Below are 27,278 nucleotides of genomic sequence, written 5' to 3'. Positions count from 1 at the left end.
TTTTTTTAAAAAAAAAGTTCAGGTGATTCATGGGGAAGCAGTATTTTAGTTAGTTTTTCCACTACTATGACCAAAAGACCTGACCAGAACAATTTTAGGAAGAAAGGTTTATTTGGGGGCTCATGGTTTCAGAGGTTTCAATTTAAAGAGCTGGCTCCATTCCTTAGGGCTCAAGGTGAGGCAGAACATCATGGTGGAATATTGTGGCAAAGAAAGTAGGTCAGGATATGGCCACCAAGAAGCACAGAGAAAACTCCACACTTCAGAGACAAAACATACCTAAAAGGCATGCATTCCAATGACCCACCTCCTCCAGCCACACCCTACTTGCTTCATTAATCCCTATCAGGGGATTAATGCACTGATTAAATTAAAGTTCTTATAATCCAATTGTTTGACCTCTAAACTTCCTTGCATTCTCCCATGATTTTGGCAGGGGGATACCTAATATCTAAACCCTAACAGGCAGAGAGGGAGAAAGAAAGGAAGGAAGGAAGGAAACGAGGGAGGGAGGGAGTGAAAGAAACAGAGGTATAAGAACCAGAAGGAACAAACAGGAAACAAATAATAAAAAGGTGAACATGAGTTCTAACATGTCAATTTTCAGTGTGATTGGCTTTCATATACTAACTAAAAGACAAAGGACTGGCATCACTAAAATGGCAGAATAAGAAACTACACAATTTTATCCCTTTAAAGAAACAATTGATGAACTAGCAAAAGCTGTCAGAATCCAGACTTCCATTTCTGATTCAGCATATAAATTGCTTAAAAGCTGCCACCTAATTCTAACAACAAGTAAAAACTGAAAAATCAATGACTCTTTTTATGTCCATCAGAAAATTGAGGTCAGAGGCAAAACCATTGCCCCCAAAATTAGGCAGGAAAAATACTGAAAATTACTACTTACTGGAATAGAAACCTATAAACAGGAACCTCCTGAGAACCAGTGCTGCTGTAGGAAAACCTGAGCTGTAATTTAAGAATTGCTGAAGACTCAGCATCAGATAAGCTTGAGAGTAAAAATCTCCAGGATTTTTACCTCCTATCACAGGGAGACCTGTTGAGAATTTAACCTCCTGGAGCACTACCAGGTCCTTATAGTAAATGCCAGAGAAAAATCTTCTCATAGTTCCAAAAGGGGCAAGAGAACACAAAGCATTCTGAAATACACCAGTACATTCTGTTGTTTTTAACAAGGCCTACCCTCAGAGGAAACCATTTTACCAGATCCTTACCTGGGCTTTTATCAGAGCCTATCCCACCTGGGGAAAGGAAACAACCAGCTCCACCTGGCTCTGGCTAAAAGGACTCCCATTCAAAAGGAAAAATGAGAACCACTAACTGGTAAAATTTAGAGTCCAGGGACACAGTCTCACAAAAATTCTGAGAGCTAATTATAGAATAATAGAACACTTAATTTCAACCAAACTTGACCTCACCATCACGTTAGTAAAGACCTTTCTGACACAGTTCCTTTGACCCAGCACATAACATCTTTCCAAAAGAAATCACAATTCATACTAAAAGGCAAAAAATATATTTTGAAGGAACTAACTAATCATTAGAATCAGAATCGGATATGGCAGGAACATTGGAATAAATGAAGGCAAAAAAAGAAAAACCTTCATTTTTCTTAATTTACCTAACAGATGACAGTTTTTTTCAGAATAATAACAATGTATTAACAATTTATAAGCATATATAAATGTGCTTGTTTACAAGTGAACTGAATAAGAATAAAAGTATTAGGAATAAGAAGAAAGAATGATAGCTGGGCACAGTGGCGCACGCCTGTAATCCCAAAGGCTTGGGAGGCTGAGACAGGAGAATTGTGAGTTCAAAGCCAGCCTCTGCAATGGCGAGGCACCAAGCAACTCAATGAGACCTTGTCTCTAAATAAAATACAAAATAGGGCTTGGGATGTAGCTCAGTGGTCAAGTGCGCCTGAGTTCAATCCCCAATACTGAAGGGAAAAAAAAAAAAGAAGGAATTATGATTGCTTTTTATTGCCTGTGAAGCAGTGTGGTGTTATTTGAAAGTGAACTTAGATTAGTTGTATTGTATTTTACAAACTCTAGTGCAATCACTAAAAAAAAGTGGAAAAACAAGTATAGCTCTTACATTAAGAAAGGAGAGAAAAATGTAATCATAAAATGCTTCATTAAAGCCATAAAAGGCAGAAAAATATGACAGAGGAATAAAGAGTACTACAGATAGAAGATATTAAACCAATTATATTAACAATTATTTTGGATGCCAACTGTCTAAAACACTATTTAATAACTAGAGATTGATATAGTACATAAAAAATGCACAGCATGTTGCCTATGAGAACCCACTTTAAATACCAAGAAACATGGATTAAAATTAATAGAATGGAGAAAGATATATTATGCTAACACTAATAAAGGGATGTGGGAATAAGTATACTATTTTCATACAGAGCATACTTCAAAGTGAGGAAAGTTGTAGTGGATAAAGAGGAATATTACATAATGATAAAGAAATCAATATTCCAAGAAAACAGAATCTTCAATGTTTATACACCTAAAAATAACATCAAAATATGTAAAGCAGAAACTAATAGAACTGTAAGGAAAAACAGATGAATTCACTGTTGTCACTAGAGACTTTAACACCTTCTATCAGAAATAGATCTAGCAGATAGTCCACAAGGACATAGTTGAACTCAATATCAATCAACTAGATATAATTGATAACTATAAACTCCTTTATCTAACAACAGTAGAATATACATTAGTCTCAAATGTAACAGTGAACATTCACCAACTGTTATTAGTCTATTTTCTATAGTTATAACACAATAGCTGAGGTTGAGTACTTTAGAAACAAAAGAAGTTTATTTAACTCACAGTTTTGGAGGGTGAAATTTCAAGATTGGGTGGCCCCATCAATTAGGCCTCATGGTGGATGGCAACATGTGGGAGGGCATGTGAGAGGAAGAGATCATGTAACAAGACAGGAAGCAGAGTATAGGGAAGGATGCTTCTCACTCATTGATAATAACCTTCTTTCACAGGAACTAACCCTAAATGGATGGAGTTGGAGAATATCCTGCTAAGCAAAATAAGCCAGTCCCAAAAAACAAAAGGCTGAAATGTTCTCTCCGATGCTGATCCATAATGGCAGGGGGGCATGGAAAAAAATGAAGGAACCTTGAATGGACAAAGGGGAGTGACGGAAGGGGGCATGGGGACAGGAAAGATGGTAGAATGAGTCATACATTATTACCATATGTACATGTATGACTGCACATATGTTGTGATGCTACATTGTGTGCAACTAGAGAAATGAAAAATTGTGCTGCAATTGTGCACAATGAATCAAAATGCATTCTGCTGTTATATATACCTAATTAGAATTAATTAATTAGTTAATTTAAAAAAGAATTATGCTAATCCCTTCCAAGGCCGGCACTCTCAATGACCTAACTGCTTCCTACTAGGCTCTACCTGTTAAAGGTTTACCATTTCCCAACACTGCTACACTAAGGACCAAGCTTTCAATCCATGAATCCTTGGTAGATATACTATCAATTGCACCAAATAGACCACATTCTGCTACACAAAACACATCTTAACAATTAAAATATCAATCATGCAATGCTTATTCTATGTAATTAAACTAGAAATCAGTAACAGAAAATTAGATGAAAATCCCCAAATAATTGGAGATTTAAAAAGATTTATTTATGTATTTATTGTGATACTTGGAATCAAAGGACCTCACACAAACTAGACTACTTATCTACTCATGAGCTACAATCAATATTCCAAGAAAACAGAATCTTCAATGTTTATACACCTAAAAATAGCATCAAAATATGTAAAGCAGAAACTAATAGAACTGTAAGGAGAAAAAGATGAATTCACTGTTGTCAATAGAGACTTTAACACCCTCTATCAAAACGGTCAGATCTAACAGATGGTCAATAAAGACATAGTTGAACTCAATATCAGTCACACTTTATTTTTAGTTTATTATTTATTTCAAAATATATATAGTTTCATTGACAAAAAATAAAATCATATAAATTTGGGAATATAATGTGATGTTTTGATATGAGTATGCATTGTGAAATGATTATCATAATTAAACCAATTAACATATTCATAACCTTACATGGTTATAATTTGCATGTGTGTGTGTGTGCATGTGTGTGTTCATAACAAACTTCTAAATAGTGCATTGGTCAAAGAAGAAATCTCAAAAAATTGAAAAATATTTTAAATAAATGAAAATGAAAACACAACTTTTCAAACTTTGTGGGATGCACTGAAATAAATTTAGAAATTGATGCACATGTTGAAAATAAGAAAGATCCAAAATCAACAATACAATTATTTATCTTAAAAATCTAGAAAAGAAGGGAAAAGTACATACAGAGTAAGCTGGGGACAAAATAATAATAAAAATATTAAATAATAATAATAAATAATAAAATAATAATAAAAATATTAAATCAATGAAATGAACACAGGAAGTCAATAGAAAAACATCAACAAAACCAAAAAGCTTGTTCAGCTTTAGTCAAATTAACTTCAAAAAGGAAAATACGCAAATTGTTATCAGAAATAAAAGAGGGGACATTACTATCTGTATCAGGGAATTAAAATGATAACCATAGAATATTATAATTTTCTATGCCTATAATTTGATAACTTAGATGAAATCGACCAACACTTTGAAAGACACAATCTGCCAAAACTCACATTAGAAGAAATGGAAATTTCAATGAATTCTCATTTATTAAAGGTATTTAAAAAATGATTACTAACATGCCATTCCAAAACAAAAGGCACTGGATTCATAAGGCTCACTGGCAAATTCTACCAAGCATGTAAGATAAAAATTATACCAATTCTCTACAATCTTTTTCAGAAGATAAAAGCAGAGGAAACATTTTAACTCATTTTATGAAGCCAGTATTACTGTAACACCAAAACCAGACATTAAAGAAAGAAAACTTCAGACCTATATCTCCCATAAACATAAATGCAAGAATTCTCAACAAAATGTTAGCATATAACGTCAACCAACAAAAAGAATTATGCACCACAACTATATGGGATTTTACCTAAGTATGGAAGACTGGTTCAATATTAGAAAGTCAATTAATGCAATCACATGAAAAGGCTAAAGGATAAAATCATATGATCATATAAATAGATTCAGGAAAAACATTTGATAAAAGACCACATACATTCATAACAAAAACTAGAAGATTTTCTATAAGACAGGATGTCACCTTTCACCAATCCTTTTCATCACTATACTGGAAATCTTAGATAATTTAATCCAAGAAGAAGGAAAATGTATACTGTTTGGAAAGGAAGAAATAAATTTGTCTTTATTCACAGATAACATGATCGTCACATCAAACATCTCAAAAAATTGAGAAAAACAAACTCCTGGAACTAAAAGAAAGTAAATCACCATTTCAGCATATAAAGCTAGTGTTCAAAAGTCAATCAATTTCATGTATACCAACGCTGAGAAAACAGAATTTGAAAATAAGACATGAGCACTCTTATTAGCATTCTCAAACACTGAAATATTCGTGTATAAATTTAACAAAATATATACAAGATATATCTGAAGAAAACTACAAACCTTTGATAAAATATGGGAACTAAATAAATTGAAAGATATTTCATGTTCTTGAGTAGGAAGATTTAATATTGTCAAGATGTCAGTTTTTCCTAAATTGACCCATAGAATCAAAGCAATCCCAATAAAAATCAAGTTAGTTATTTTGCAAATACCAAAAACCTGATTCTAAAGTTTATGTGGAGAGTAAAAAGACCTAGAATAGACAACACAAAATTGAAGGAGAATAACAAAGTTGGAGGACTGACACCCATGTCTTCAAGATTTGATATCAAGTTATAGTAATCAAGGCATTGTAGTAGTGGTGAAAGAAAAGATAAATAGACCAAAATAAATATAGTCAACTAACATTTGACAAAGAAGCAAAGACTAAATGGCACAAAGATAATTCTTTAAACAAATGGTGCTAGAACAACTGGATATACACTTACTAAAAATACTGCATATCCATGTGTAGAAGAATGAGACGAGATCTCTTCCTCTCACCCTATACAAGAGTCAACTCAAAATGGATCAAAGACCATGAGGAATTAGACCAGAAACTGTGGGGAGCCACCCATCACCCCTGAGCCGAGCTGGCTCCCCCTGCCTTGAGTGATGGGGGTATGGATCTGACAGGCACGCGAAAGCTGTGCAAGGCAAGTGGCCTTTACCCTTGCTTGGCAACTGGAGCCTGCTTCAAGCCCTACCTGGCATTACTTAATTGGGATGGGCAGCCTCCTGAAGCCCAATTCCTTTCCTTATTTGGGTGGAACTTTCTCGATGTCTTTTCCCCAATAAATAGAAGGTTTTGGGTGTGCTCCCTCTCTCTTGCTCCTTTCAGCACTGCAGCTGACCCTTGGGGTCAAAGAGCCATCTTGCCTTAGAAACATGTTCATGTGCTGCATGGTTTCCTTGCCATTTTCTTAGTTACTGATACAGCCAGCTCCTTTGAACCCAGTTCATATCACCAGTCTGGCCAGCAGGTGATAAGAAACTTTGCAGGAAGAAAACATATTGACACAGGCACCAACTTCCTTAACAAGACTCCAAAAGTTTAAGAAATATAACCAAGAATCAATAAGTGGGATAGCATCAAAGTAAAAAGCTTCCACACACTAAGGGAAACAATGAAGAGTGTAAAGAGAGTCTACAGAATGGAAGAAGATCTTTGCCAGGGGATTAATATTCCAGAATATAGAAAGGATTAGGAAAAAAAACTTAACACCAAAAAAACCTCCAATAACCCAATCAACAAATGGGCAAAAGAATTAAACAGACACTTCTCAAAATTAAGAAATACAGGGGTGGGGTTGTGGCTCAGCGGTGGAGCATTCACCTAGCATGTGTGAGGCCTTGGGCTCGATCCTCAGCACCACATAAAAATAAATAAAATAAAGGTATTGTGTCCAACTACAATTAAAAAATAAATATTTGAGAAAAAAATTTAAAAATACAAATAGTCCACAAATATATGAAAAAATGTTCAACATACCTATACTTGAGACTTAATCTCACTCCAGTCAGAATGGAAATCATCAAGAATACAATAGTAATAAAAACTGGTGAAGAAGTGACAGAAAAGGTATATTCATACATTGTTGGTGGGACAGGAAACTAATACAACCACTCTTGAAAACAGCATGGAGATTTCTCAAAAGACTAGAAATAGACGATATGACCCAGCTAGTCCCACTTAATCTAAAAGAAAGAACTAAAGTCAGCATATTATAGTGATACATACATATCAATATTTGTAGCTGCACAATTCACAGTAACCAAGTTATGGAACCAGCCTAGGTGCCCATCCACAAAAGAATGGATAAAGAAAATGTGGTGTGTACACTATATGTTTTACTCAGCCAGAAAGAAGAATGTAATTATGGTATTTGCTGGTAAATGGATGGAACTGGAGATCATCACATTAAGTGAAATAAGCCTGACCAGAAAGTCAAGGATTGAATGTTTTCTCTCATATGGAGAAGCTAGACCAAAATAATGGGGGAAAAGGCTTGGGAGGAATTCCATGAAGATAGAAGAGAAATCAATGGAGTAGAGGAAGGGAATCGAGGGAGAGTGAGGAAGGACAGGAAAGGGGAGGAACAATGTGATTAAATTGACTAAACTGTGCCATGTACATATATGAATATGTCAGAGTTAATTTCACTTTTATGTTTATCTATAAATTATTAATATAAGAAACTATAAATAAATAAGATGAAGACCAGTAGTGTATAGAAAGGGGAACAGAAGTACGAATGAGGGGAGGGAAAGAGTTAAGTATTTGGGGATTGAGGTGAAGACAATTATATTCAATGCATGTATGATTGTGTCAAAATGAACCACAATATTTTATGTATAAGTATAATGCACTAATAAAAACATTAACAAGTAAAAAAAGACAATCTAACTTTTAAATATTAAGGAACTTGAATAGACATTTCTTGGAAGAAGACTTATAAATGGCTAATAACTACATCAAAAGATGCACAACATTTTTTTTTTAGGAAAATGAGAACCACAATGAGATACCACTTCATACCCCTAGGATGACTCTAATCATAAAAACAAAAAATAACAAGTGTTGGTGTGGGTGCGGATAAATTGGAACCCATAGCACTTGCTGATGAAGATATTGTATAAGGTGTTCAATAGTGGTAAATACTTTAAAAATATCTATCAAGATTATCATTTGTCTTTTATCCTTCTATTAATGTGATGTGACATTTGTTGATTACATATGTTGAAACATTGTTGCATGTAGGGTTAAATCCATTTGATTATGACATAATCTTTTCAATGTGTTCTTGAATTATGTTTGCTACTTTTTTGTTGAGTTTTGCATCAACATCCATTAAAGATATTGGCTTGTGATTTTTTTTCTCACAGTGTCTTTTTTTGGCTTTGGTATTTAGGTTAGCCCTGGCCTCATAAAATGAGTTTGGTCAAGGTGCAGTGGCTCACACCTGTAATCCCAGATGTTCGGGAGGCTGAGGCAGGAGGATCTTGAGTTCAAAACCAGCCTTAGCAAAAGCGAGGCACTAAGCAACTCATAGCTGGTTCATACGGTGACAGAGTCTCTAAATAAAATACAAAACAGGGCTGGTATGTGGTTCAGTGGTCGAGTGTCCCTGAGTTCAATCCCTGGCACCCCAAAAAATAAAAAAGTAAAATGAGTTTGAAAGTGTTCCTCTTCAATTGCTTTGAAGAGTTTGAGAAGCCATCCATTTCTGAGTTTTTCTTTGGGAGATTTTGATTGTTTATTCAATATCACTCATTATTGTTCTGTTCACATTTTCCATTTCTTCATGCTTCAATTTTGGTAGTTGAATGTTTCTAGGGATTTACCCATTATTCAATTTGTTGGCATACAATTATCTATTAAGATCCTTTTTATTTCTATGATATCAGTTATAATGACTCCTATTTCACTTTTAAATATTTTTTTCTAGTTGTAGATGGACACAATGCCTTTATTTCATTTATTTATCTTTTTACGTGGTGCTGAGGATCAAACTAGGGCATCACACATGCTAGGCAAGACCTGTCCCACTGAGCTACAGCCCCATTCCTCTCATTTCACTTTTATTTTATTAGAATCATCTTTTTTATTAATTATCCTAGTTGAAATTTTGTTTATTTTTTTTCAATAAAACTACTCAGTTCTTTTGATATTTATTATTTTTCTAGTCTATATTCTATTTAATTCTGCTATGATTTTTGTTATTTCTTTCCTTTTAATAACATTTAGCTTTATTTGTTGTTCTTTTTGTAGTTTTTTTTTCAGATGTGAAGTTATGCTATTTTATTTTATATTTTATTTATATTTATTTTTTTTAATTTATGCTATTTTATTTTATATAGTTAAGCTATTTATTTTATCTTATTCCTTTTTTCTTAATGTAGGAGTTTATTACTAAAAAATTCCCTTCTATAACTGCTTTTACTTGGTCTCATAATTTTGCTATATTTTGCTGCCATTTATTCCTCTCAAGATATTTTTATTTCCCTTTTGATTTTTCCTTGGGTCCATTGGTTGTTCATAGTTATGAATTTCCCAGTTTTTCTCCTGTTATTTATTGCTAGTTTCATAATGTTGTGATAAAAAAAATGGATACTTGATATGATTTTGAGCTTCTTAAATTTGTAAAGATTGTTTTGTCTTCTCTATCATGGAGAATGTTCTATGTGTGCTTGAGAAAAATATGTATTCTCATACTGTTGGTTGGAATGTTCTTATGTCTGTTCTATATGATCTATATTACATTCATTTGGTCTAAAGTAAAAATTTAGGGCCAATATTTTTTATTGGTTTTCTGTGTGGATTATCTATCAATTATCAAAAGCAGGGTATTAAAATTTCTTAGTATTATTCTATTGCTAGACTGCAGTTTCTCTCTCAATATATATTAATATTTGCCTTGTACAGTAAATTCAATGTTGGGTGCATAAAGATATATCATTGTTGTATTCTCTTGATAAATTAACTCCTTCATCATTATATAATTACTTTCTTTGTCTTACAGTTAACTTGAAGCCTATTCATATACTAGCATAGCTACCCAGGCTCTCTTTTCCATTTGAATGAATAACTTTTCCATTCCTTCAGTTTCAACCTATGTGTAGTCTTGAAGTAGGCACCCTAGAGTTGAGTTTTATAAAATCCATTTGTTCACTCTTTATGTTTTGATTGGATAATTTAATTCATTTACATTTAATGTGATTGTTGACAAATAAAGACTTAACTTATCATGCTTTTTTTGTAGTACTTTTGTTTCTTTGTTCCTCTCTTTCTGTTTTTCTTTATGATTTGGTGATATCTATGGTGACATGCTTTGATTCCTTTCTCTATCTTTTGTGTGTCTACTGTAGATTTTTGCTTTGTGATTACCATGTAGCTTACACAAAACAGGCATAATAGTCTAATTTAAGCTTATAACAAATTAACTTGGATTGCATACAAAAACTCTACACTTTCTTTCCTACCCTCACATTTTATGTTGCTGATATTCCAGCTTACATTTTTTAATATGGTATATCTATTAACAAACTATTGTAGCTATAATTGTTTTTAATACATTTAATACATAAACTTTATAGTACAGTAAATTATTTATACTTCAACATTACAGTATAGCAAGGTTATGAATTTGACTATATATTTCTTTTTCAGTGAATTTTATTCTTTTACGTTACTAATTATTGTCCTATATTTTTTAACTTGAAGAAATTCCTTTAGTATGTCCTGTGAGGCTGGTCTAGTGGTGGTGAATTCCTTCAGCTTTTGTCTGGAAATTTCATAGTTTTTTCTCCATTTTTGAAGGAGAACTGTGTGGTAAAGTATTCTGGATTGATTGGCAGTTTTTTCTTTCAGCACTTTTAAAATATCTTCCCATTGTCGCCTAGTCTGTAAGGTTTCTGCTGAGAAAAGTATTGTTTGCCTCATAAGAGTTTCCTTGTATGTGATAGGTCTCTTTTTGCTTATTGCTTTAAAAATTGTCTCTTTTAACATTATAAATATTTCATTAACATTCACTGAAATTATATGCAAGGAATAATCTCAACATAAGGAACCCATCTCTCTGTAGTTCACAGGAAAGGCAAACCCTCTTAATGATGGGTGGTTGAATGGTAACCTTGTTTATTAGTGATTGCTTTGACTTTTATTTTTGACAGTTTGATTATAATATGTCTTGGTAGAGTTCTTTAGGCATTTATGTTTGGAAAATTTGAGTGTCATGTACCTGAATGTCCATAAATACTCAGATTTGGGTTTTTTTTTTCCTTATCCTTTATTTCCTTAAACTTTCTGCCATTTTTTATTCTAGTTCAGGAATTCCCATAGCCCTTATGTTAATTCTCTTGATGATGTGCCATAAATCATGTGGGTTTTCTTCATTTATTTTAATTCTTTTTAAGTTTTGTTTCCTTGGGTGGATAATTTCAAATGTTTGGTTTTTAAATTAGCAGAATCTTTCTTCTGCTTGATCAAGTCTACTATTGCTCTCCATTGCATATTTCATTTTACTCATTGTATAATTCAGCTCCTCAATTTGCTTCTTTATTGCTTTTAAATTTTTCTTTAAACAACTTTATTAGTGCATAATAATTAATGGTGAGCTTTATTATCACATATTTTTTCATATACAAAAACCATAATTTGGTCAATTTAAATTCCCAATACCTCCCCTCTCTCCCTTCTGTCCCTCTGGTCCCTTTCCTCTATGCTACTGATCCCCCTTCTAATTTTATGGAGTTCTTCATTTTTTTCCTTCTAGCTTTCATATATGACAGAAAGCATATGACACTTTTCTTTCAAAATCTGACATTTCACTTAAAATTGTGATCTCCAGTTCCATCCATTTTTCTGAAAATGACATATTTTCATTCGTCTTTAAGACTGAATAAAACTCCTTTATGTTAAGCTGATTTCACAATTTGACTGTTGTTGTGCTGCAATAAACATGGGTATGCATAAAATCTAAGGTGTGGTATATCTGGATTATATGGAGGATCTACTTTTAGCTTTTTAAAGAACCACCATACTGATTTTCCTAGAAGCCATATTAATTTATATTCCCACCAAAGTGCATAAGAGTTCCTTTTTTCTGTATGCTTGCCAGCATTTATTGTTATTATTTATTATTATTATTTTTTATTTTTTTAGTACCAGAATTGAACTCAGGGGCACTTAACCACTGAGCCACATCCCCAGCCCTATTTTGTGTTTTTTACTTAGAAACAGGATCTCACTGAGTTTCTTAGTGCCTTGGTTTTGCTGAAGCTGGCTTTGAACTCACAATCCTTCTGCCTCAGCCTCCCAAGATGCTGGAATTACAGGCATACACCACCATGCCTGGTTGTTATTTGTATTCTTGATGCCTGCCACACATACTGTTTTCCTGGTTTCATTGCATTGTCTGTGTTTCTTACAGTTTTCTTCAAATGATTACTTTGAATTCGTTGTTAAGCAATTTGTAGATCTGTATTTATTTATGGTTAGTTACTAGAAAATTTTTGTGTTCCTTGGGTGGTATCATGTTTCTTTGTTCTTTCATGCACTGCTATTTTTGCATTTGAAATAATCACCCCCTTCAATCTTTACTGACTGGCTTTAGGAGAGACATGTTTTCACCAGACAGGCAAGAAATTCTGAGGTTTTCCCTCATCTTTTCTATGAATGTTTTTTAATTCCTTTAAGCAGGTAGATTTTTTACGATTCCATGCCTTGATCCCCTAAATTCAGGCTATGTGATAAGATCCTCCAGTTTGTTTTCTCTAGTTCAGTGTCCTAAAATTCTAAAGTTTGTGTGCATTTTCCTAATCATAGACCAAATGTTTCTGTTTGCTTGAAAACTTTCTGCATGTGTTCTCATTTGTTCTACACAGGGGCACACTTGGGGTGCTACCCACAGAGGGCATGAGGCATTTTGAGGGTTGAGCATACTCAGAGCTAGTTGGGTGGGTTATAGGTAAGGCACCCTGAGTGACTTATAAGTGAGCTCCTGATGGAGTCCTTAAAACAGAAGAATCCATGAGATTCTAAACTGTGCTGTGAGTCCCCACCTCTCTTAAGTGCTACCATATTTTTACAACTTCTCAGCTAAATTGATCTCCTTATTTTTGGGGTAGGGTGAGAAATAAATGGGCCTATAGTGAAGCACCATGCCAGGGGAAGATGGAAACTTATTATGCTCTCACTTTCTCCTGTGGAAAAATTATGGATTGAGGGAAGACTCTGTTGGTACTCTGTGGGAGAGGGGTTACATAAGTAACTGGAAAATGTTCTCTCTTTTTTGTACTAATTAATTATACTTTACAGTAGAATGCATTTTGACATATCATACATAAATGGAATATAATTTCTCATTCTTATGGTTGTACATGATACAGAATCACATCAGTTGTTAGTCATATACGTGCATATGGTAATAATGTCAGATTATTTATACTATCCTTCCTACCCTCATACCCCTCCTCTCCCTTACTCCCCTCTACCTAATCCAAAGTAACTCTATTCTTCCCTAGCTCCCACCCCCTTTATTGTGAATTAGCATCCACATATCAGAGAAAACATTCAGCCTTTGTTTATTTGGGATTGGCTTATTTTGCTTAGCATGATAGTCTCCAGCTGCATCCATTTACTGGCAAATGCCATAATTTCATTCATCTTTAAGGCTGAGTAATATTCCATTATATATATATATCACATTTTCTTTATACATTCATCTGTTGAAGGACTCCTAGGTTGGTTCCATAACTTAGCTATTATTAGTTGAGCTGCTATAAACATTAATGTGGCTATGTCGCTGTAGTATCCTGATTTTAAGTCCTTTGGGTGTAAACTGAGGAGTGGAATAGCTGGGTCAAATGTTGTTTCCATTCCAAGTTTTCTAAGGAATCTCCATACACTTTCCACAATGGTTGCATTAATTTGCAGTCCAACCAGCAATGAATGTATGAGTGAAAATTTTTCTTCACATCCTCACCAACATTTATTGTTGCTTGTATTCTCAGTGTATCTATTCTTGAGCTAATTTTCCTACCAACGGTATGCTGTATTCTGAATTCCTGAACTTCTACAAAGGTACTCTTGTCATCAGTAATTGTCAAAATTGATGCTTAGGGGAATTGCTGGTAGAAAACCCCTATTCTAGCATTTTTCTGACATCACCCCCAAATCATATCATTACATAAGACCATCAACATAAATCTATCATTGACATTTTAAATTAAATAGGTGATGAAAATATTATGCATAAAATATATCTAGACTTTGTTTTACATATATGTATATTTTTATTGGTGCTTTTTTATTTTTTCCTTTGGATTTGTGTTACTTTCCAGTATCTTTCTATTTCAGAATTAAGGAGTTTCTTTAGCATTTCTTTTGGGACAGGTTTTATGAAAAAATTTCTCTTAGCTTTTATTTATCTAAGAATGTCTTCATTTATCTTTTTTAAATGGTAGGTTTGGTGAATATACAATTATTGGCTGAGAGATTTTTTTAAGATCACTTTGAGTACATACATTGCCTTCTGGCCTATATAGTTTACAAGAAGTCAGTTATTCTTACTGAGAATAATGTGTATGTAATGAATTGCTAAAAATATTGCTATCTTCAATATTTTATTTTGTCTGTATCTTTTACAATTTGACTATGATGTTTATAGTTGTGGATCTCTTTGAATTTTATTTTAGTTAAATTTGTTCATCTAAGATGTGCCAATTAATGATTTCCTTCAAATTTGGAAGGTTTCATTTTTCAAATACTTTTCCTACCTTTCCTTTTTTTTGGCGGGGGGAGGCTCCAATTTATGCATACATTGGTGTGATCCCTGGTATTCCATAGTACTTTGCAGTTTAGTTCATATTTTCTGTATTCTTTCTCTTTGTTCCTCAGACTGGGTAATCTCAATTGGTCTATCTTTAAGTTGACTGAGTCTACTGTCTGTTCATATCTGCTACTGGAGATCTTCTCATGTAATTTACACTTCAGTTAGTTCATTTTTTACTCCAGAATTTTCATGTGGAGCTAAAATTTTCTTGCTTATAATTTCTATCTCTTCACTGGTAGTTCATACTTGGTGACATATCATTTGCATACTTAAATCTTTAGACAATGTTTTTCTTTAGCTTGTTGAACATATTTTTAATTATTGACTTAATGTCTGTATCTACTAAGTCCAACATCTGAATTTCCTCAGGGAATATTTCTACTGACTTCTTTTTCTGTGTATGTGTCATACTTTCCTGTTTATTTGTATATCTTATCACTTTTTTGTTGAAACTGGACTTTTTACATGTAGTGAGACAATTATGTAAACCAACTTTTCTCCATTCCACAGTTTATTTTAGTTGCTGTTTGCTATTGTTGCTCTTGTTTTTTTTTTTACATGATTTTTCTGAACAAATTCTGTAAAGTTAATGTGTCCTATAGTATGTGGATATTGAAGTACCACTTGCTTCACAGTATGCAGATAATAAATAGAGAATTCCTTAAATGCCTCCAACCAACATGTCTCTAACCCTTTACTAAGGACATTGTGTGTGCCTGTTGTGGTTCACATTTAGTACTCAAGTAGTTTACTACTTTTCCTTAGCAGGAAGCAGGAGGCTAAGGCCTCCTGCTTGCACAGAACCTCATGGAAATCAAGAGGTAAGCAATTAGGGTATTTCCTAATGTTTCCTGTGACAGCCTACAACTCTGTACATGCATGTGAACTTCTAGATACAAAGGAATGTGTCAGAGCTTTTCAAATCTCCCTTTGAGTCTTTGAACATTAATTTCCAAGACATTTACTTTCTCTTCTCCTTCTTTCTTTCCTCCCCCACCCCCTTTCTTTCTTTCTGTTCCTGACTGCTTTAAATTCTTCAGGCTTTTGTGAGACTCAGTTTCTATGGATTCCTGTTGATTGTGATTTCCTCACTGAGAGAGCTCTGTGTCAGTTCAAAGAAGTATAAATCTTAAAAATGAGGTTTTTCTAGTGAGCTTCCAGAGAGGTCAAATAGTTATAATTCTCTAGGAATTAAACATTTTGGGGGATTGTACAAAACCCTTTTCTCCTCCCACCACTGCCATCCTGCTTGTTTTCAAGGATACCACCGTGTTTCAGGGGAGGAATATGGGAAGGAGACATGTTAAAATTCCACAAATGTTGCTCTTCTTACTGAGGCAGACATTTTTCTTGAATAAATGTTCTAGGAAATTTTGTAAGCCTTTCATTAATTTCCAAAGTTATGAAAAATCTATTTTGACCATGTTGGTCAAGGTTCTTATTGATTTTAAGGAGGAATAAATTTTGAGAGGTCCTACCATGACTTTCCAGAAATGAATATCTAATATTTACTTATCTTCAAATGTTAAACTGACCTTGATTCCATAGATAACACCCAATTAATCACAAAGTACTTCTATATTTTTGGAATTTATTTGCTAAAATTTGACTATATTTTTTCATTTATGTTCTAAGGATACTGTTGTATAGTTTTCTTCATTTCAAACATATTTGTTTTTTTTTCTATCTAGGCACTGCTGTTTACATAGAATGAATTGGAACGTATTCCCTTCTTTTACTATTTTAGAAGATTGTGTATAACTGGTATTTTAAAATTTCATGTGAGGCTATATGGGTCTGGAGTTTTCTTTGTGGGGAGGTTTTTAACTACAAATAAACTTCTATGAAAAAATCTATTCCAGTTATCTTTTTCTTCATTGAATTTTTGTTTGTTGCATCTTTTAAGGAATTTTTCATTTCATTTAAGTTGCCCAATTTATTGGTATACATTTTCCATAAATTTTAATTATTATCATTTTAATGTTCATATAATCTGTAATAATGTTCTTTCTTGCATTTCATAATATTAGTATTTATATCCTTCTTTTTCTTTTTAATAGTCAATATTATTTATCTTTTCAATAGACCAGTTTTCAGTTTCACCCATTCTTCTTTCTCTTTTTTGCTCTCTTTATCTTTGTATGTGTATGTATATATACATTTGTAATATATATGTATACATACATACTTAATTGATCTGCTCTCATATTTATAATTTTTTGTTTCTTTTACTCTGGGTTAATTTACTTTTTAAATTTTTAGGTACAGTATAAACTCATTGATTTGAGAACTTTCTTTATTTCTAGTATAGGAGTTCCATTCTATAAATATCCCCTGCTAGTTTTTAATCTTTATTTATTCAAAATACATTTTAATTTTTCTTTTTATAACCTCTTTGACCAATGAATAGATTATAAGGACTAATTTTAATTTCCAAATATTGGTAGCTTTTTAAGAGATACTCATCCTATTTCTAATTCCACCCCATTATGGTTAGATCAACACGTTTTATATTAATTTAGTAACTTTAAAATTTATCAGGATTCACCTTATATCTATCTTATCACATGAAATGTTCCAAAGATATAGGGATCTGCTTATTTCTATTTCTGGGTATGCTGTTACTTTTTATGATTATTTTATATGCCAAAAAAATAACTACAAGAAAAGAAAACAAACCAATTGAGAAAATACACAAATATCAATAACATTTGAACATCATAATTTATGCCTATTTTCATTATGTACCATCTAAGTTTCTCACATTCCCTTACAACTTTTACAATTTTACTTATACTACAGTCCACTTTATAGTCACTCCCATCAATCATTATTTCTAGATATGTCTGTATTCAAATTATCAAGTACTTTTATTCAATCAATGTTGAATAGTTCAAAATAAATAAAACACCAAACCTCTCCTTAATGTGAAACCCTAAGAATGAAGCCTGCCCAATGAAGTTATTATAACAATGCAATTTGGTAAGGGAAAAAAAAGGAGAAAGGCACATACATAGGAGCTTTGGGAGAGAACTGAAGAGGTCACCACATTGAACCAATTCTGAAAGTCTTCTTTTGCTGTCAAATAACATTCATCTGGACCTCTGATTGATATATGAAAATAATTTTTAATAATCCTCATATAGTTGTTCATGACTAATCTTAGTAAGGTAGCTCCTGACAAATTAGCACTTTTAAAACTGGGGATACTTTCCTACGGAATTGTTATTTGCATTAGGAAAATAGTATACACTTCATCTTTTGTTTCTTATAGCTTTCAATATAGCAAATTCATAAACTTTAGAACTATTTATCACCAAGAGCATGAAAGAATTTGAGACATGGAAATGTTGACACATGCAAAAATTAGAGTGGAATAAATATTGCTTTAAGAATCAGTATTCAATATTTATCACTTGGATTGAACAAAAAGGGACCAGCACCAAAGCAGCATTCAATGTAAACCTTCTTACAACAAGTTTATTATTACTCCCAAGTACCCTTCCATAGATTGCATTACTAGATACAACCTCAGAAGAGAACCCATATCTCTATTCCACTAAAAAATTGGCTAAGTTCTTTGGATAAAGGAGTCATATCAAGGATTTTGTGACACATGTGTTTTAGCAGTTTTCTCCAAACCAAAAGCATCATTAGTATAAACTTACACTTCAATCTCTATTCCATCACAACCACTTTGCAACTATCTCTCAATCTTATTATCTTTTCTTGTTCAGTAAGCAAATAAAAAAATGACTTTACCACCCCATAGGCTGCCTACAGGTTATATTGGATTTGTCTTCACACAAATAGTATTCTTAGAAACTATTGACATAAGATGATATTGGAATATTGTGTGAAAAGGGACTTGAACCTGCCATATTTACTGGGAATGCTTTGATCTGTGGGCTCAACCCAGAACTGGGAAGCCATGGTTTTAACATGACTCTAACCATATTCAGAGCACACTGATAACCTGATGTTCTCTGTGCCATGTGAGCTAGCACTCTCTCCATTTCTCTCTCTCTCTTTCTCTCTCTCTCTCTCTCTCTCTCTCTCTCTCTCTCTCTCTCACACACACACACACACACACACACACACACACACCACTGGGCTATCATCTGAATAAGCCATAAAAAGTTTATATAATTGTTGATATTAAAAGAAGATATGAGTTCCAGTAGCTATTGGAAGTTTCAAGGAGATGAGTAATGTCTGTTTTATATACTGCTCAGCACACTTTCATAATGCTAAGCAAACATTATACTAAATTAAAATTTTTGTGTCTTATATAATTGATTGACTACTCAACCTGAGACCTTCATTTGTGGCCTTATATTCAATTTCTTATTTGTTCTTAAGCATATATTGCTAGCACTAAAGACAAGGAAAAAAACCTTTATATGTCAAGTATGAATCTGTTCAAATTGTCTGAAAGGAAAAACTAGTAATATTACAATCTTAAAAATTCCTATTATAGGGCTGGGGTTGTGGCTCAGCAGTAGAGTGCTTGCCTAGCATGTGTGAGGCCCTAGGTTCACTCCTCAGCACCATATAAAAATAAGTAAAATAAAGGTATTGTGTCCAACTACAATTTTAAAAAATTTTAAAAATTCCTATTATAATGTTAAAATTTAGAAAGTATTTCAGAGGATTAACCTAATAAATTTTTCTAAATTCATACAATGAAAGCTATCCTGATTAATTTCTTTGTGTTAACTCTGCTTTGTCATTGTACTCAATTTTGCACTTTTGTTGTCTTTATTATTATTTATAAATGCATATTATGATAAATAAAGAAAAAAATATCCAGGGAATGGTTCTTTCAGAACTTATTTTGTTTTGCAATTAGCTGTATCAAACTAATTGGAAATTAAAGACTGCCTTAGTATGACTGTCAGTGATAAGTACTACTGTAATGGCATTTATTTTCAAAAGCACTGTCAGTTTCAATTATTTAATTCCAATTTATTTTAGTAGTGTTAACCTTAAGCAAGTATTACTTAAGTAAATATCTTAAATAATAAAATATTATTTGAGTATTCTTCTAACTGTTCCATTTATAAAACATAAATAACTTTGTCTCAATATTACATTACTGAAGTATGGTAAGCTGAATGTTGGGTGGTGATTTGACTATGGCTTACTAAAGAAAACCTTTCAAGCATTACTCTTTCTAGAAATAATTTATAGAAACAGAAGCATGAGTACATTAAGCCTTGTGTATACTGGTTGTAAATGTATTATATCTTGTGGTAGTAAGAAAGTGTTAACAACCTTTACTCTGGAAATAAGGAATTAAAGAAAATGTGGTGTACTTCAGATCTACTGAGGACCGTGACATATCTATTGTGTTTGACATAGAGATGTAAGGACCGGTTTGACCTCTGGATATTACACAATACATATTGCTACCAAAATATATATCAAATCAGTATCTTCTTTATAATGAAATAAATCGATTGTTAGATAAGTCAAAACATAAAGATAGATGGATTTATAGATATTTAAATTAATATAGAAAATTTGTTTCCTAAGATGCAGCAAATAAATATTTTACCTCTGAAAAGCAGAGAGTGTCAAAATATGTCATAAATCATGTAATATTCTGATTATCTTTAGAATTTCTTAAAATGACGTAATGGCAGTAATTAATGGCTAGAGCTTTTTGATCTTAGAATTAAAAAAGAAAAATTAAGGAAGTAGGATTAAAAGTTGATCCACATTGTTTAGTTTTAGTGGGTCAAGAACTCAAATGGTGAAAAGGAATTGAAAATTGCAGCAGTTTATTGTTCTGACTGTTGGCTTTATATTTCACCTGATTTATCAGTATTACTCAAGTTTTTTCAACTGTACAATACATGTGGGCCTTTAGTGCCTTAAGAGTAATTAATATCTTTGCATGTGGTATAGAAATAATTGCACTATGATTTTCATAACGGAGAAAAACATGTAAGTAAAAGACTTTAAGCATATGCAAGAAAAATAAACAAATGTGTTAAAAAATACATAAATAAATATTCCACAAGATTTTCTTAAAATGCTTGAGTTAAAGATAGGACACTTTTGATCTGTCATTAAGCACAAAGTAACACACAATCTACTGGACAATAATCCTAAGAAATATATGAACCAATATTTGGACTAGTTTGATGAGATACCTTTTTATCTTTCTAAATTGTACAGTTCAATAGATTTGTACCATCCAAACACAGCAAGTCATCAATTCAGTGATCAAGATATATTTCAAAAATTCCAGAAACCATCCAATTCTTATTTCTATTACTATCTTATAATGTCATAGAATGAGAGAACAAAGTTTCATAAATAACTTTCTGATTTGCAAAAATATGAAAAAAATAATTTAAGTCAATCCTCAGTTATTAAATTGAAACAGAAATATATTGTTTATGAATATATATATATATATATATATATATATATATATATAAACACAAAATTAAAATTAGTTCTTAATTGCAGANTATATATATATATATATATATATATATATATATATAACCACAAAGAACTTATGAGCCATGGATTCTGTATTCTGAAACTCTAATAATTAAACAAATGATGAAATTCTGATAAATATTTTGCCACAGCTATATTTTAATATAATGATTTTTGAGCCAACATGAAATTGCTAAAACAATTATCTTAAATCCTACTTTTTTCCATAAAAGCAGGAAGGAATGAAAATGGTAAGAACTCAATAATGCAGGTAATCTGAGTTAGTGTGTCACTGAGGAAAATGACATGTCTTAAAAATATTCTCAAATAAGATTCTGAAAAGATAAGCACAGAGACCTCAAAATTTGGCCACAACACACAACATATGAATTTCAAAGGATATTGGTCTAGTTACTCACCCCTATTTCTGAAGTGGAAGATCCAATTCTAGCTCTTCTATCTCATGAGACTTGATAGAAAAAAGGAAAGACATAGTTTTAGAAAATATTGAATAGTAAAAATATCAAGGCACTAAAATAGTTTCTATGGTCATTGTTTAATATGGTCAGACAGTGTTCCTTTCTTTTAGCAATACCAGTGGAATTTCCAGTACATATCACAGTTGCTTGACTCTTAATTCAATCTTCTTAATAATCTCCTCATTTGCTGCTCAAGAACGTACTTTCTCTATATAAATATGCACAATTCAGTGTAAGAAAATGAAGCAAGTTTTGAGTCACTGAACATTTAAAAGATGCACATTGCCTTAGAGAATAAGATGCTATTACCTGCTATGAGAGAAAGAAAAGACATGCTCACAGTGTCATTCTATTGTCACCGAAGTGTTACCAATTAAAGCCAGGTTTGGAGAGTCTTATTTGTCCTATTAAAGGGTCACATATCTGGACCTCAGATTGCTATCTGGAAAGAGTCCCTCAGCATCCTCAGACAATTGTTCTCTTCATCAATCCAGACAAGCACCCTTCTAACAAGTAAGCATTTCCATAGCCAGGCTTATTTTGTAAAGATTTATGTACTGTGTTATGCATGAAAAGCAGTAAACATACAGTACACATTTTGTTTAGTATCTGAATAATGAAACTTGCATGTGAAATAAATGATCTTGGATCACTCTAGTAAAATTAGACAACCTGTTAGGAAATTTTAAAAAACCTTAAGTCAACTAAATTTAAAGAGGTAAATTAGACATCAGAATAATATATTGTATGATTATAGTACAAGTAAGGTTAGAAACATCAAAGTTCTGAATGTGATAGACAAAGATAAAAACATCAATGTTTACCACACTTAAATTTCATAATGAAATCATTTTCACCAAACAAAATGGTAAAAAAGTCAGTAACTAAAAATTATCAAAGGAATAATTATTTTTGAAGTTACTTCAAAAGAGATTTTTAGGAAAGATGGTGGACTGAAATGGACATCATTACCCTGAGTATATGTATGAAGACATGAATGGTGTCTCTACTTTGTGTACAATCAGAGACATGAAAATTTGTGCTCTATATGTATATTATGAATTGAAATGCATTTTGCTATCATGTATAACAAATTAAAATAAATAAATAAAATTTTAAAAAGGGATTTTTAAAAAGAGAAGGAACAATGATGAAGTTTCACCATCCATTAAGGGTATTCATGAGGAAAAAATATGTCTATCATAAAAATAATCTCCTTTGAGCCTCTGAACTCATAAACCTTGAAGTTCTGACATCATTGACCACTGAATACACAGAATTTTAAAAGCATGAAAGTAGCTGCTCACCTCTTTTCTCTGAAGTCAATAACTTGTTCTAGCTTTTACCTATAGCAAAATTCAAAGAAAATAAATCAGATCAGAAAAGTACCACATCAATTAAAAATTAAAATCGAAGCACAATGTTGGTTCTATTATAATTATTTATGTATCATACAGGAATCCCAACATTTCTAGTCCTTGCCACAAACTCACAGTTGCTTAACTTTTTGTCACATTTGTCATTTCATTATTCACTTGTTTCCTCCCTAAATTATTTATTCTAAAAATAGCTAATACTCTCTGAGAAGTTATTCAATAAGTGACAAAGCAGTTGTTTCTTAAATAAGAAATTCTAAATTTGTATTCAAATATTTTATGAAAATATCCTACGATATAGGAAGGAAGGAAGAAAGGAAAGGAGGAAGGAAGGAAGGATAGGAGGAAGGAAGGAAAGACAGAAGGAAGGAAGGAAGAATGGTGGTGGGTACATGATAGTGGTATTATAGGATCATCAAAGAGCTAGTTCTGAAAGTGTTATTTGTCCTTTTAGAGAGTCATTCAGCTGGAACTTAATGTCCTCAGATATTTGTGCTTATCATCAATCCAGACCAATCTACTACCAATAAATAAGCATTCCTCATACCATACTAATACTCCTATTGGTTTATCCTCAGCATGCAGAGTATTCCTATAAATAATCCAATAAGTGAGACAGCACTTGTCTCTTTAATAGGAAATTCTAAACCTATATTCAACCAGTAAAGATTTTATGAAAATACCCCGAGATGTAAAAAAAAATTATAAGAGAATAGGTGGACATTTGACTTGACTTTTGGGTAGATAACTATAATGGCAACTCTAGAAGTTTCTCAGGACCCTTTTGTCTAGACTAATACATGAATTTATACTGCAGTGGGACAGTTATCAATACTGATATATTTACTTAATATATTAGAAACAAAACATCACAAGTTAACTATGAACTTGGGTTATATCATTTAGAAAATTATTAAAGCATGTTACAATATACCTGATAGCAGTACAAAATGATACTTCTTTCATCTGATTGGTTTAAATCAATCCAGGGAAGTTTATGTTCATACTAGGATCAAAGGATCATTACCCCACACCATTGTTTTATCTGACTAGGAGCAACTTTATTTCAACACAATCTACATTCAGGCCAAACAATTCTGTTTCATGAATTGTTGCCTTTATTAACCTGAAAATGCTCTCAAATATCTGAATTTTTTATGAAACTCTGTCCTCATTACTATTGTATAAAATATATGTCCTTCCAGAAGCTGTGTAAAATATTCAAAAAATAGAAGTAAATATATAGGGATACTACATATAAAATATTAACTACTACATCCATCAAAGGAATAATTATAAATAATTGTTATTTGTTAGACAAAAATTCAAATTATATTTAAAAAGTTGTTACAAATCAAAATCTATCAAGAGAGAAAAGTATATTAAGAGCCAAGATAACTTATGACATGAGTTATGCAGAAAGAATGTAGAACTCTTTCTTAAATACCCTGAGCATTTAGTATAGACACAAAATTGGCCATCCCTTTAGTGTAGGACTATGCTAATTCTAGACTAAAAAATAATGTAGATGTGTCCAACAAAACATGACATTGGGCTCTTTCATCTTTCCATGTCACCATTATGGAATGCTTTGATGTCTTGGCTGATACCGATAATACTCCCAAAAGAGGAAAACACCAGTTTCTTATTAGGCTGTGCTACAAAGTTATTGCCTAGTTTCTAATTGGGATGATGAAGCATGGTTACATTAGTGAATTTGAAATCATTGATGCTCACAGAGATGGGGAAATTGTTGTGAACATCACAGATAGATTAAACAAGTATGGAGTAATTGGTCATAGATTTTATGTGCAACTAAATGATCTAGAAAATGGCAAAAGAATCTGTTCTCATCCCATCAGTTTGGTTTCTTTGTACTAATGACCTCAGCTGGCATAATGGGCCACAAAGATGTAGGAGGGAAAATCCTGGGTTTCTTTTTGTAGGAATGTAATTCAAATAAAATTCCTCAATGGAAAAAAGCAAGATTTTTGAAAAGTCAAAAATAATGGGGGGTATAGTAATAATTCTAGCAAAATGTCTGCTCCAAATATTACCAAATAGTTTTTACAGTGCTATGGTCTATATGTAAGGTATCCTCCAAAAGTACATGTATGAAACAATGCAGGAAAGTTTAGATGTGAGATGAATGGGTTATGAGAATCTTAACACAATCAGTGAATTAATCCTGTGACAGGGAATAACTGGTTAATAACTGTAGGCAGATAAGCTGTGGCTAGAGGAGGTGGGTCCCTGGGGGTGTGCCTTTGAGGTATATATATTTTGTTCTTATTGAATGGAGCTCTTTCTCTGCTTCCTGGTACCATGTTCCCAGCTGCTTTCCTCTGCCACACACTTCTGCCATGATGTTCTGCTTTATCTCAGGCCCTGAGGAAGGTAGTCAGTCATCTATGGACTGAGACCTCTGAACCTTGAGCCCTTACATAGTCTTTTCCTCCTTTACATGTTCTTGTTAGGTTTTTTTGGTCACAGCTGCAAAACAGCTGACTAAAACACACAGGTACAAAACTTTTTGCAAAGGTACATCTCAACATTACTTAAAGACAGAACGTACAAGAACTTAAAAGTAACTGAGTAAAAAGAAATAAAGCAACAGACCCAAATGCCATGTCCACAGACCCAATAGAAGTTGAAGAGCACTTTGAGGGACCTGCAGGATAGTGCAGTGACTCTAGAAATTAGTCTTCTCCACATATAAGCCATGGAAACCCTAGAAAGACTTGGACAGACTGAATCTCTGACTACTGGAAGGAAACTTTAAGTTATACCAGATGTAAACAGCCAGATGGCCCAGTGCAAGATTTAAAGAATCAGACTTAATTTAAAGAGGTAAGCATGATTTTAAAGGATACAATTTAGAGTCAGTCTTCTAAATGTATACTTCCAGGGGAGGAAAAATGCAAGGGGGAAATTATTCCCTTTGAGTATCATTTGGTAAAGGGGAAAAAATAAAAAGGGAGAAATTTTATATCCTGTAAAACAAAACAAAAATACCCACAAAATCAGGAACCATAACCCCTTCCCCTCTTCAAATAAATTAACTAAGCCCACTACAAAGACAAGGGCCACCTGGTTTATGCCATCAACGTCCTCAAGAAAATATAAGGTCTTATCATTGAAACAAACCATTGAAACAAACCATCATCATACATTCATTCACTTTTTCTGAGAATACCTACTATAATGGTATTGTTAAAAATGATTGAAGTTGACAGGAAACAAGACAGGTACTTGGATGTGTCAGCTGTACTGGTGTCAACAAGCCAAAAATGGTCTTCATTACCTAAGGAAAGAAGAGCAAGATCAAGAGGAAAATATGTATGGCTCATGCATGCTATTTCTTAATGGAGATATTTGCTTTATACTGAAAAAGTATCCACTATAGATGCTATAGAATAAAGGCTAAATATAAAATTGCTTGAATTTGGAGAACCTATAAAGTTGTTTAAGGCAGAAACAAGAACTTTAATTGATCAACCTTATTTACATATGAATGGAAGCTATATTAATAGTTATTGATTTTATCTATTGCTTGTAATTTATCATATAATGATCTTAGTGGAGCCACATAACACTCAGTTAAAAATATAGCTGACTACTCATAACTGCATTTCATTTTGTGAATAAATTGAAATATATATTAGAATTCAAACATATAGCCATAATGTCATTGTCTTTATGTTCTGAGTCATTAATGAACTAGAAACATTTTCATCCTGACATACATTTGGGGTTAATACATTAACATCTGTCTTTAGATCAAATGAATATTAGACCTTTGAATTGTACTTATAATCATAAAACTTGTCAACTTTCTATCAGTGCAATTTCAGTGAAAAAATAATTTTTTTTCTCAAGAATACTATCAAGCCTATAAGTTACTCATTGAGAAGAATAACCTATAATGGCAATTGTCTTGCCTCAACAAATGGCCATGATTATCCCAAGGGTCTTATTAACATTTGACTTTACTCATAGCACATACACACTTT

The 27,278-nt window shown here is 32.5% G+C and overlaps 1 long non-coding RNA gene and 1 other non-coding gene across 2 annotated transcripts in view; both read right to left on the bottom strand.

The window, feature by feature from the left end:
• LOC107137754 overlaps positions 1 to 27,278 on the bottom strand; it is a 164,667-nt gene that overhangs the window by 49,491 nt on the left and 87,898 nt on the right. The window contains exons 20-22 of the long non-coding RNA XR_001502918.2: positions 26,466 to 26,569; positions 23,197 to 23,235; positions 21,830 to 21,879 (exon numbers count right to left, since the gene is read on the bottom strand). This is a non-coding gene — a long non-coding RNA (uncharacterized LOC107137754). The remainder of the gene's footprint in view (positions 1 to 21,829; positions 21,880 to 23,196; positions 23,236 to 26,465; positions 26,570 to 27,278) is intronic.
• On the bottom strand, positions 22,315 to 22,381 carry LOC125613437. Its single transcript, XR_007344008.1, has one exon. It is a non-coding gene; the product is annotated as a small nucleolar RNA SNORD109A (small nucleolar RNA).

This window comes from Marmota marmota, unplaced genomic scaffold (assembly GCF_001458135.2).
Source record: "Marmota marmota marmota unplaced genomic scaffold, marMar, whole genome shotgun sequence".
NCBI lineage: Eukaryota > Metazoa > Chordata > Mammalia > Rodentia > Sciuridae > Marmota > Marmota marmota.
This window is presented reverse-complemented; position numbering and strand designations above follow the sequence as displayed.